This window comes from Chlamydotis macqueenii, chromosome 2 (genome assembly GCF_036417535.1).
Source record: "Chlamydotis macqueenii isolate bChlMac1 chromosome 2, bChlMac1.mat, whole genome shotgun sequence".
NCBI classification, from domain to species: domain Eukaryota; kingdom Metazoa; phylum Chordata; class Aves; order Otidiformes; family Otididae; genus Chlamydotis; species Chlamydotis macqueenii.
The window spans coordinates 118346272-118357331 of record NC_141557.1 but is presented as its reverse complement, the minus strand read 5'-3'; positions in this window follow the sequence as shown (position 1 = coordinate 118357331).

Here is an 11060-nt window from a genome sequence, read left to right as displayed (position 1 = left end):
TTGAGTTGGAAGGGACCTTTAAAGGTTATCTAGTCCAACCCCCCTGCAAGAAGCAGGGACACCTTCAACCAGATCAGGTTGCTCAAAGCCCCATCCAACCTGGCCTTGAATGTTTCCAGGGATGGGGCATCAACCACCTCTCTGGGCAGCCTGTTCCAGTGTTCCACCACCCTCATGGTAAAAATTTTTTTCCTTATGTCCAGTCTAAATCTACCTCCTTCTAGTTTAGAACTATTACCCCTCATTCTGTCGCAACAGGCCCTGCTGAAGAGTTTCTCCCTGTCTTTCTTATAAGCCCCCTTTAGGTACTGGAAGACTGCTATAAGGTCTCCCTGGACCCTTGGCCATAAAAAAAACCCCAAAAAACAAAACAAAACAAAAAACCCAAAAAAACCACCCCACTTCCCCAGCTGTTAATTGCTACTCAGTAATGTTGAAAGCACAAATTTGTAAGATAAAGGAAAAAGGAAGTTTCTTTACCAAACCAAGGTTGCTGCTTTATTCTAAAGATGAATAAGACGATCGCTTCATCAAGAAGCACGGAAGGAAGGTTTGCAGGACAAGGCTGGCATTGTCTCCCTGCTGTGGAGCATCCTCATTTATAAAGGCAGCTATCTTTGCATTTTTATAGCTTTGTCATTTAAAACAAATAACTCATTTTGTTAACTGACCTTAGAATTTTGAGTTTACACTTTCTCAAAAATCATTTTGGAAGTTAATAAGAGAAGAGAGAAAGGGAAAAAATAAAATCAAGCCATATTGATTTCATATAAGTGTTTATTGACGGTCCTGTGGCCAAAAAACAAAGGCAGAAAACACTACTTTTCAGTATGAAAAATAACCAAGTAAATCATAGAACTCACAGAAAGCTAAAAATACTAAGAGCTTTGTGCAGGAAATACTCTACTAAGTGTTAGCTGTTATGAGCAGCTCTCAAAATTATTCTTTTAAGTAGACAGAAGACCTTGAGAACTTATTTTCTGTATGAACAAGTGATCCCTGCTGCTTATGTGAAATGCACAGGAGTAAGAAGACCTCATTACTGAGCCAGGATAATTTATTAGCTGCAAAGTGAAATAATTAAAGTTAACTTTGAGCATCATTGTAAGTAAAACAGATATACCTTTGCACTGAAAATCCACAATATTTTCTGTCATAGTTCAGCCCAGATCAGGACCAGACTACGCAGTCTCTCTCTCACTGCCCCCACCCTCTTCCCAAGCTTAACATTATCTCTACTACCTTCCCCTCCCGGAGCAGCACAGGGGGGAAGAGGGAATGGGGGTCACGGTCAGTTCATCACACATTGTTTCACGCCACTGCTTCATGGTCAGGGGAAGAACTCCTCACATTCCTCCCCTGCTCCAGCGTGGGGTCCCACCCCTATGCCACAGTCCTTCCTGAAACTGCTCTGGCGTGGGTCATCTCTTCCACGGAGTGCAGTCTCTCCAGAACAGCTGTCCCAGCGGGCCCTCCACAGGCCACAGCCGCCTTCAGGCATCCACCTCCCCCGATGTGGGGGGGGAGGGGGTCCTTCACGGGCTCCAAGTGGATCTGTGCTCCTCCGTGGACCTCCATGGGCTGCAGGGGGACAACCTGCTCCACCATGGTTGTCACCACAGGCTGCAGGGGAGTCTTGGCCAGGAGCTGCATTACTCCTCCCCCTCCTTCTTCACTGACCTTGGCGTCTGCAGCCGTTCCTCACAACAGGCTGTCAGATGTCTCTCAGGATCCTTTTTACATCTTACTCACTTCTCATCTCCTCTCCACTTCTTGCAGCCGGGCCGGACGGAGTCAGGGCCAGTCGGCTGCCTGGCAAGAGGCCAGAGGGTGAGGCCTGCAAGGCCCATGAGGCCTGCACCTCCTGCTCTGCCCCCGCTCAGCTTCTTCACATCTTCTCTCTTTTTTTTTTTTTTTTTCCCCCCCTGTTTTCCCCTTCTTAAATACGTTATCGCAGAGGCATTATCACAGAACATTCTGCTACCAATTGGCTCGGCCTTGGCCAGCAGCAGGTCTGCCCTAGGCCCGGCCGAGTCCACTGAACAAAGGGGAGCGACTTCTAGCAGTTTCCTACAGAAGCTACCACCTTAGGCCCCCCCTCACTAAACAAAACCACATTTTCATCATTAGATTTCAGAAAGTGTTTCACATTATTTATGCCAATTCAGAGGAGTGCTCAAATTGTGGAATCACAAATTTTCAATATCCAGCTTGTGTTATGATTGTGTATGACAAAACCAATTTGAGATGCTGGGAAGAATAAGCATTGCCTATTTGCAGCACCTCAGCATCCAGTGCTTTCCCTCTGACTGTCTCTCATTGCTGCATAGCAGCTGCCATGCACTCAGGAATGAGTGTTTTCCTGGATAAGCAGGATATGGTCCTTTAGTCACTTTTTCAGAAGCCAAATAATACCAAGAAAAAACATGCAAAATCTCTACGTTTGTTTCCATTGAGTTTCAGTCAAAGCAGCCTGCCTTCCTCAGCACAGTTACCTTGGTGAGTTTGGATAGCAGTAACTCTGTAAGAATGGAAGTTTTATAACACCAAATATAGGCCATAAGAAACTCAGGCGAGTGAGTGTTATCTTCCTGTACATGCGCTAAAGCTATGGGTAGGATTTTTAAAAGTACATTGATCACTTAGGCAAAAAAAAAAAAAAAAAAAATTGCTATTGATTTCCAATGGGCTTTACACCAGTAGGTCATTTAGAAAGAGATTTTCAAGATGTATTTAAGTAGGTAAACATCTAACAGGATTGAGAGAAACAAGGAGGTTTATTCTCAAGGGCTCTTCAGCATTCGCAGTGACCAGCATCTAGCTGCCCTGTCACCTAGTCCAACCCTAGTCCAGGCTCAGGGCTACCCCCTACGTGACTGACAGATCTCATACCAGTCTCATAGCAGAATCTTTTTCAGCTTGTACATCCCTAAATGTTACCAAACCAAAAAAGTATATAGTACAGTAAATGTAATAATTCCCTTCCTAATTTATATTTTTGGGATAGCCAAGTTGTTCTGGCATCAGAAAGAGTCTGTTTTTCACTCTTCTGGAGGTTAGCGACACAGTTCCCAACTTTCCTTTGACAGCCTCCTCAGCTGCACAGAGCAATTTCTCCCCGACTCAGGGTTATCCTACCCCCGAGGCAGGGGGGTGGGTGTGGGTGAGGGGTGGTCCAATTCTCAAATTTAGGCTCAAGCCTGGGTGGAGAATTCCAGAAAGCTCAACTTAGGTCTTTGCTTATAAAACCTGGTGTTGGGCCGATTTGTAGCCATGTTAAAAGATTTAGTCTGCATCTACTACTTACTGAGCCACTGAAAAAACCCAACATGTAAATGATCTTATTTAAAGTATTATTATTCACTTAAGTAGTTCTAGAAGTTTTCTTCCTTTCATTTTATTTTGTAATCTGGATTATGAGTAGAAAAAAAAGGCATAACATTTCAATGGGAAAGTCTTGAAAGCGTAGCTACGTCCATGATTTTCATTTCAGACGGGCAATTCAGCATGGCTTTAGGGAGAAAACAAAAGAGAATACTGTCGGGACATTAATAAAATTCAAAGCTGAGCATCAGCCTTGTCAGCTTACCAAAACCAGGATCTTGAGTTGCACAGCTGTATTTTTTAAATTAAATCGTCAGTATTAGTTACTATTAAATAGCATAACAAAAAAACAGGGCAGAAAGGGACTACCTAGTCTCTCTCATTGTTTCAAAGCAGGATTAACTGTATCTGTGAGCTTTTACTCACATCAGCCGCCAATTTTCCTTGCAACAATTTAAAACCATTGTTCTTATCCACCAAATTTGGAGAGATACCCCTTTCCTCTCTGAAACTGTCTCTGTGTACTTGAAAATTGTGATCATTCCTTTTCTCCCACTCCTAGATTTTTTTTTCTTAATTTAGATAACCTACAAATAAAAAAAAATAAAATTAAAGTTATGTTCTTCACTAAGGAGAACATGTTATTCTCCTCTGGATGCTCTCCAAGTGTGCCACATTGCTCTTAAAGTATAATATCCAAAACCAGCCCACAGTGCTCCAGCTGAGGCTTGATCAATGACGGGTGGAAAAAGGATTTTCCATGTGTCTTGCAATCTATATTTCTGTCTGTATCTCCCACTCTCATGAGATTTAGGTGGAGTGATGGCAACAGCACAGTTATGATTTAAGTTTAGTATACTCCCAAGACCCTTTTCTGAAAAAATGCTACCTAACCATTTATTTTTCATCCTCTATTGGGGAGGAATAATCAACTAACAACTGTATTGCATCTTATTTATCTTTATTGAATCTCACCCAGTATTTTTAATCCCTTTTCCAGGTCTTTTAAATTCTAAATAACCCTTGTGTGCACTTGCAGTCTCTCCCACCTAGAGTCATCTTCAAGTTTAACTCTCACTTCCTTTTCCTAAGCCAGAGACCAAACGGATCAGCATTAAAACAGCCAAGATCTCTCTGACACTTCACCCCAGCTAAAAGGCCTGTTTCAGTGTCAGAGAAAGTAAGCTCACCTGACATCTCCATGAGGAACCAGCATAACCTGTTACTTATTTCTTTGTAATGACACAAATATCTGTCATGTTCTAACGCAAAGTCAGTCAATTTTTAAGTATTCTAGGCCCAGCTGATTTCAAAATATCTAACTTAAGCGCACTTAGCTCTCTTCTTACTCTTGGAGGAGATCAGTACTTCAACTAGTAACTGCTTTTATAACACATTTTTAAGTTATGCAAAAGCTATACCCTCCTCATGAAATTTGATGTTTGACTTTTGTAAGCATACATCACATTTCCAAAAGTATATAAATACTGGTGGGACGCTATGCTTTCACATTTTGGATATATTCAGCAATTTATTAGTGAGTGAAGGGCGCAACATAGGGTCATTCAATAGCATTCCTAAATTTTGATCAGACCTTCCTTGCAAGAATTAAGCTTCAGGATTAGCTAAACACTATTCTGAAAGCAGAAACCCTATTGTTTACTACCTTAATCTATAGGCTATTGATGAGAGCAAATAAATTTGTTCTTCCATAGCTTGTCCTCCCCCATATTTGTTGATCAGTATCTAACAGCTGTATTATCACTCAGGTTTCTTGCTTTGTGAAATGGCTGATATCTGCAATAATTCTATCAATGCCTTTTTTTTCCAGCCATGAGAGAAAGGGGACAGCGGATGCTAGCAAGAGTGAAAGACAACATCAGAATTTGGTCTTAATTTAAGTGTGTAATCTCTAAAAAGCTCTGCTTTACCCATTTATTAGGGTAAAGAGATGAACTTAGCACACGTTTCTGATGCCCTTGTTACCCGACTGTTCCGAATACCTCTCCGCAGGTGATGCCTTTGCCAGCCACCACAGAGCCTTGGTTAGAGCCTGATGCAGTTGCAGCTACAGGATGCTCCAGATGCAGGGAATGGACGCAGCAGAGACAAAAGGAAAACGTGAGTATTAAGCAGTGCCATCTAGTGTAGTGCAGGCACTCTGTCCCAGGGAAGGGAGCCGGCCTCCAGCCCTCCTTGAGCCTTTAACTGGAAGAGAACCACAGGACTAAACCCATACACACCACAGAAGGGTTTTGATGGCAAATACAAGTTAAAAAATGCCAGACTGATTTTGTGCCTTTTAAGTTCTGCCTGATTTGCACCCTGGATACCCAGATTTTTTTTTTCTTTTTTTTTTTTTTTTTTTGGATCTGTGCCTGAAGTGCAAAAAGGGGAATGTGCCTGCATAAGCCTCTCGATAGATTTGAGCATTCATACTGCCGAATTGAGACCCGTTTGAGCACTGCAATGACAGATGGCAAGAACTTGGTTGGAGGGAGCTACCAAACCAATTTGTGTACAGCACCTGGTGCTGCAAAGCTTTAAGGGAAGCTCTAGCAAGATGTAAAGCCCCTGATGGTACAAGATGCTTTCACTAGTGAATTAGAAGAACTCCTACAGCGGAAGTTACCATACTTCCTAGTTTTAGGCATTGCCCACCCTATACAAGGCTCTGCATTGCATGGTGGTAAACTCTCCACATGCCTTATTACAGTTGCATAGTTCAGGAACAAAAATATAGATAAAATACTCTAAGAAAACACATCAATTGCTGTTAAAACAGAACAGACACACATCATAATCGAATCTTTCACACAGGTCAGCAAGGATTGCTGTAGTAAAACAACCTTTGCATCAGCTGAACATTTTCCAGTCAGCAAACATCTCCTCAGTGCTCTGTTTCCCTTGAGCAGGCTGGCAGACCAGCTAGCTGAACTGAATACAGGCAGCGCTTTCTGAGACTTTTCCTAAGGGGACTAAACCAATCACAAGCATAACTCAAAGCCAGGTAAAATAGGGAAGCCAGATCTTACCACCTGACTCCATCCAGCTCTCCACCATCACCTAGATCACCCAGGCAGATCACCCAGTTTTGCATAACAGAGTCTTATCCTTAACATGACCCAGTCTCCTTAGCTCTAGCAGGCTCCCTCCCCTAAGTAAGCTGCTTGTTAGCCTTATCTCATCAGCTGGGAGACAGCTGATTAGCTGCAGGTAGAAGCTAAACCCATCATCTGAAAGCCCCATCTCACATGTGACCTGAGGAATTATATTGTTTTTAAAGGTGCGGAAAACGCCCGTGTTCCTAAGCACATCCTTCGAGAATTATGGGTTACTAAGAAACCAGGTGAAATTATGTGACCTGTGTTACACAGAACAATGAGTTAGACGAGACACTGGCTTCTTCCTTCTTAAAAACGATAAATGCATTCTGGTTTGAGCAGAACAAGAAATGCTTCAACTTCTGCCTGAGTTGCAAAACTACGTGCCCTGCTACATGAGAGCATTATTGTCACAAAGAAACTGTCTCTTTAAAGGAAGTAATTTATTTGAAAATAGTTATCTATAGAAATGGGCAAATTAAAGCTTTTGAAGTTTTCAATTCTCAGTTTAAGCTTATAAAGTAATCACCTCTGCAGATAAATATAACTGGAAGTCTGTTGTTATTCACAAAACAAGTATTTGTAAGTATACTGAAAAGTAGAAAAAAGCAGGAGCGTGGGACAAGGGGATGGGAAGGGCGAAGCACACAATGGCTGGATGCTCCCCACCTGCTGCTTTGCCCCCAGCCCTATCTGCCCCTGCAAAGTGGGGAACTACGGGAGATGTTTCTTTTCACCCTCCTGCTCTTCTTCTCGCTATCAGAAGATTTTTAAAAGTCTTTAATCTCCAGAGGACCTTATCTCTAGGTTGGAAAACGCAGTGTTACACCTCATTGGCCTTGGGATGGGGGATGACAGCATCATTGGCCTTGGAAGAGGGAGCGGCTGGTGCCCGCATGCTCTGCAGCGGGTTTTCCAGCAGGTTGTGGTTGGTGGTGTGCGATGTGCCTCCCTGTGCCCTTGGAGAAAGGCGCATCTGTGCCTCCCTGCCTGCTTCAGCTAGGAAGCTGCCGGGGAGGAAGCCGTCACACGGCTCTCCAGCACCAGGCTCGTTACATCCATCTCTGGCTCAGGCTGGCAGCAGAAGAAAGTGGCCTGACTTTATGCTGCCTGCTCATTAAACTTTCCCTCTTTTCCAGCAAGATCTTTGAAGAGCACATGCCAATATTTCTGCAAATCTGTCATTTATTGAGAAATCTGGAAAAGATGTCCCATATTATTCCATCATGGATCCCCTGTCAAAAACCTCATGCTGAGGAAACAACGTCAATTGTCCCACTGTGGGCTCTGAGAAGGTGCTGCTAAGAGCAGGTAGCTTTGGTCATCCTGGTGCCTCAGAGATGGCCTGCTAGATGTGCCCTTAGGTTTGGCCCTATGTACAGACTCAAGATGCAAGCTAAACGTGCTGGTGATTTTTACATTTTATTGCTGTGTGATTTCCAAATGCTTTTTCAGAGCCTGTGTAAAGCAGCCAGGCATAGCATCTGCCTGATAAATTTCGCTGTACAAGAAGTGATTTTTACCTGTAGTTGCTAGTGGCAATCCAGTTCCCAAAGCAGGTACCACAGTGGGGGTGGATGTCTCAGAACAGGCAAATCCCTTATACCCAGTACACCTCTCACACGGTATCGATAAACCTAAAGTGTAGGTTTGTCTACCAATGGTAGACATTAGAAACTGGAGCAAGCTTTGGAGAGGGGAGTAGTAATCACAAAATTCCCATATAGAAATACGTTTTTCAAAGTTAAGTGTGAAGCGGTTAAGTGTTAGCAGTGCCAGAGACCAGCCTAGCAGGGAGATCTGTCAGTGTTGGCCTGTGTCGATGGTTTTTTTCCACTAACTGAAGGGTTCTGGGTGAGTTTATCTTGAATGTCCAGACCACATTCACCGCATTGAGCACCCTTCTCAAAGGGACAGTTGTTCCTTGCTATTAGCAAAATTTCCGACTGGATATTTAGTGATGACTATTAAAAAAAAAGTCAGCTGAAGAAATAAAAAGATCAAGTCATTGTGGATCTCCTGAGCAAAATGTCACAGGATGTCATGTCAAAAGCAGGAACTGCCCCAATAGCACCCTGATCCGGGCTCACTCTCTAATAACTTAATTGACCCCATACTGCAAATAGGTGAGGTTCTGAGTGCTTTTTTATTCTTCCAAAGTTGCTGTTACCTGTTAAATTACACCACAGATAGCAGCAATTTCCCCTCCTTCTCCCTCATCCTCCAAAAAATCTCTAATGCTTAACAATGCATTGCCACTTATTGCTCATTTTGCCACCCAAACGCTCGCATCGAGCTGACTGACTAATCTCTGCTGTTAATGCACAGCAGCGGTAGTCAGATCACTCATCTCTGAATCACTCATACCCTGTGCAAGCTGAGTCTCATTCAGGTGTTTAATATGCTAGTCCAAGTGTAGTTCTATGTTACAGTCATTTAGTAAATGAATTATTGTTTTGGTCTCCAGACACGAAGGTGGGAGAGAGGGGAATATTTTTGTTTTCTGTTACCATGTTGCTGCCACCTAACTTGAGCAGAAAAAAAAAAAAAAAAGTTATACCCATTGTCTAAGTCTTTTCTTCTCTTACTTAAAGACTTTTAAAAATTATCTTCATCATTATTTGATATGAAGTTAAGAAAAACAGTTATGAGTTGGTCTGTCTTCAGAAAGAGATGGTGCACAATTACAGCAAAGAGATTCAACTTGGTCATGGATAAAATTCATAAAAGGATATGTTCTGTAAAGTAAGTAACCGATATCAATAGTTCAACCTGTGGATTTTTTAAACTATTTTTTACTGCTATTTCTACACATTTGAACTTCCAGATGTAATGTGGAGGGAGAGGGCATTATTTTTGTAAGGAAATTTGTCATCTCATTTTGTTTAAAAAAAAAGAGAAAAAGGTTTTTCTCACTTTTGGTTTAAAGTGCATGTTTTACTGTATATGATCATTTCTTTTGGTTTATTTCTCAGCTCAAGTACTTTGTCCTGTATATAAAATCAGTTCTAATAACAATGCTGTCTGTGCAGAAAGAGTGGCAGCACCATAGCCATGGCAGTTCAAAGACACAAACCCTGCAGGAAAAAGTAACTAACCTCTTTGATTAAAACAACTGTTTTATTCATTTTTTCTAGCTGTAATAAAAGACACTCCCTCCCCTATCTTGACTCTTTTATATAGCTATGTATGTTGTAACGGCTTCAGATGAACCATGCAGAACAGCCCAGAGCTACACTTTGAAGTAATGTTTATTTACAGTTCTCTGTATAGTTGGTCTCCATGACTTACCATCAAAATATCGAAAGGGTTCTCCTTTTCCTTGCGAGCAGTAATTTTCTAGGTCAAGTAAGATTTGCATTGAGCACTGCTCAGAGACAGACACTCTGTTGGATTTAGACAGTATGGTTTCATGCACTGGCTGGGAAGACTTTGGACAAGTACTAAACCAAAAAAAAAATTCTCTGCCTATTTTAAAGTAGATTTTTCCTTCTTATTTCATACACCTGAGTGAAAGGTGATCAGGGATTGAGAGGTCCTGGTCAGAGAGGTCCAATGGTCTCTTATTTCACATTTAGTTCTGCATAACAAAATCCATGGAGAAACTGATATTTTGGCAAATGCAGCATCATTTTGGCTCATCCAGTGGAATTCACTGAAATCCAAGCCTAAGTGTCTGGTAGCTTCAGCAGCAGCAGGACCTCATTGTTTAAATTGGGTTTGTGGTGTAATTTACAAAAGAACCTGGAAAAATCTGGAGCTCGCATTCCACTGAGACGGACAAGGAGTGGGGCATCCAGCTTCCCTCTGCACCTCCCTGGCAAAATACAACCCATGCGCCTTTTGGAAACGGCTGCCATCAATTAGACATCAGCTCCTCAAGCAGTGGAGGAAGGTGAGGTGAAACACGATGCGCTGTGCTGGAGGTACTCAGGCTAGATGATGGTTAGGAATTTCGCAGCCTTAAAATCTTTGAATCCGCATGCCGGGCAGAATGTCCCATGTGAACAGCAAGCATGTCATTTTTTGTTGCAGTCCTTCACTGTAAATTTCCCAAGCAAATGTAAATAAAGGGAAAAATGTTTGACTCATACTCATTACAGTAGGAGAATACAGGACATAGGCAGCTATGCATTAGCTATCTAGTGCAAGTTTATAGATCATAAAGCTGGAAAGACAATTTGTGATCACCTCTTTTTTTCCTTTATTACACAGGTTACAGTACTTTCTTGAATTAACTCCTGTAGGAACGAGAGCATTTCTTTGAGAAAATCAATCATTTTCAACTTCAAAATGTCTAATGATGGAGAATCCATTACAATCCTTGGTAAATTGTTCTAATAATTAATTACCTTCCATGTTGAAATGTATCTAGTTTCAAATTTCACTGGTTCTTGTCAGGCCTTTTTCCACTTGACTGAAATGCCATATATTATCAAACTACTACTATTCTATTTCTGCAGGGAGACGGGAAATGTATAAATTATAACCAATTCTCTCCTTAACCTTGTCATTGTTAAGCTAAATAGATTGATCTACTTAAGCCTCTCATTTAAAGACATCCCTTCCTCTCTTATAGCTTTTCTCTGAACCCCTCTCTGCTGGCCACCAGTCCCCCACGGTGGACCCAGA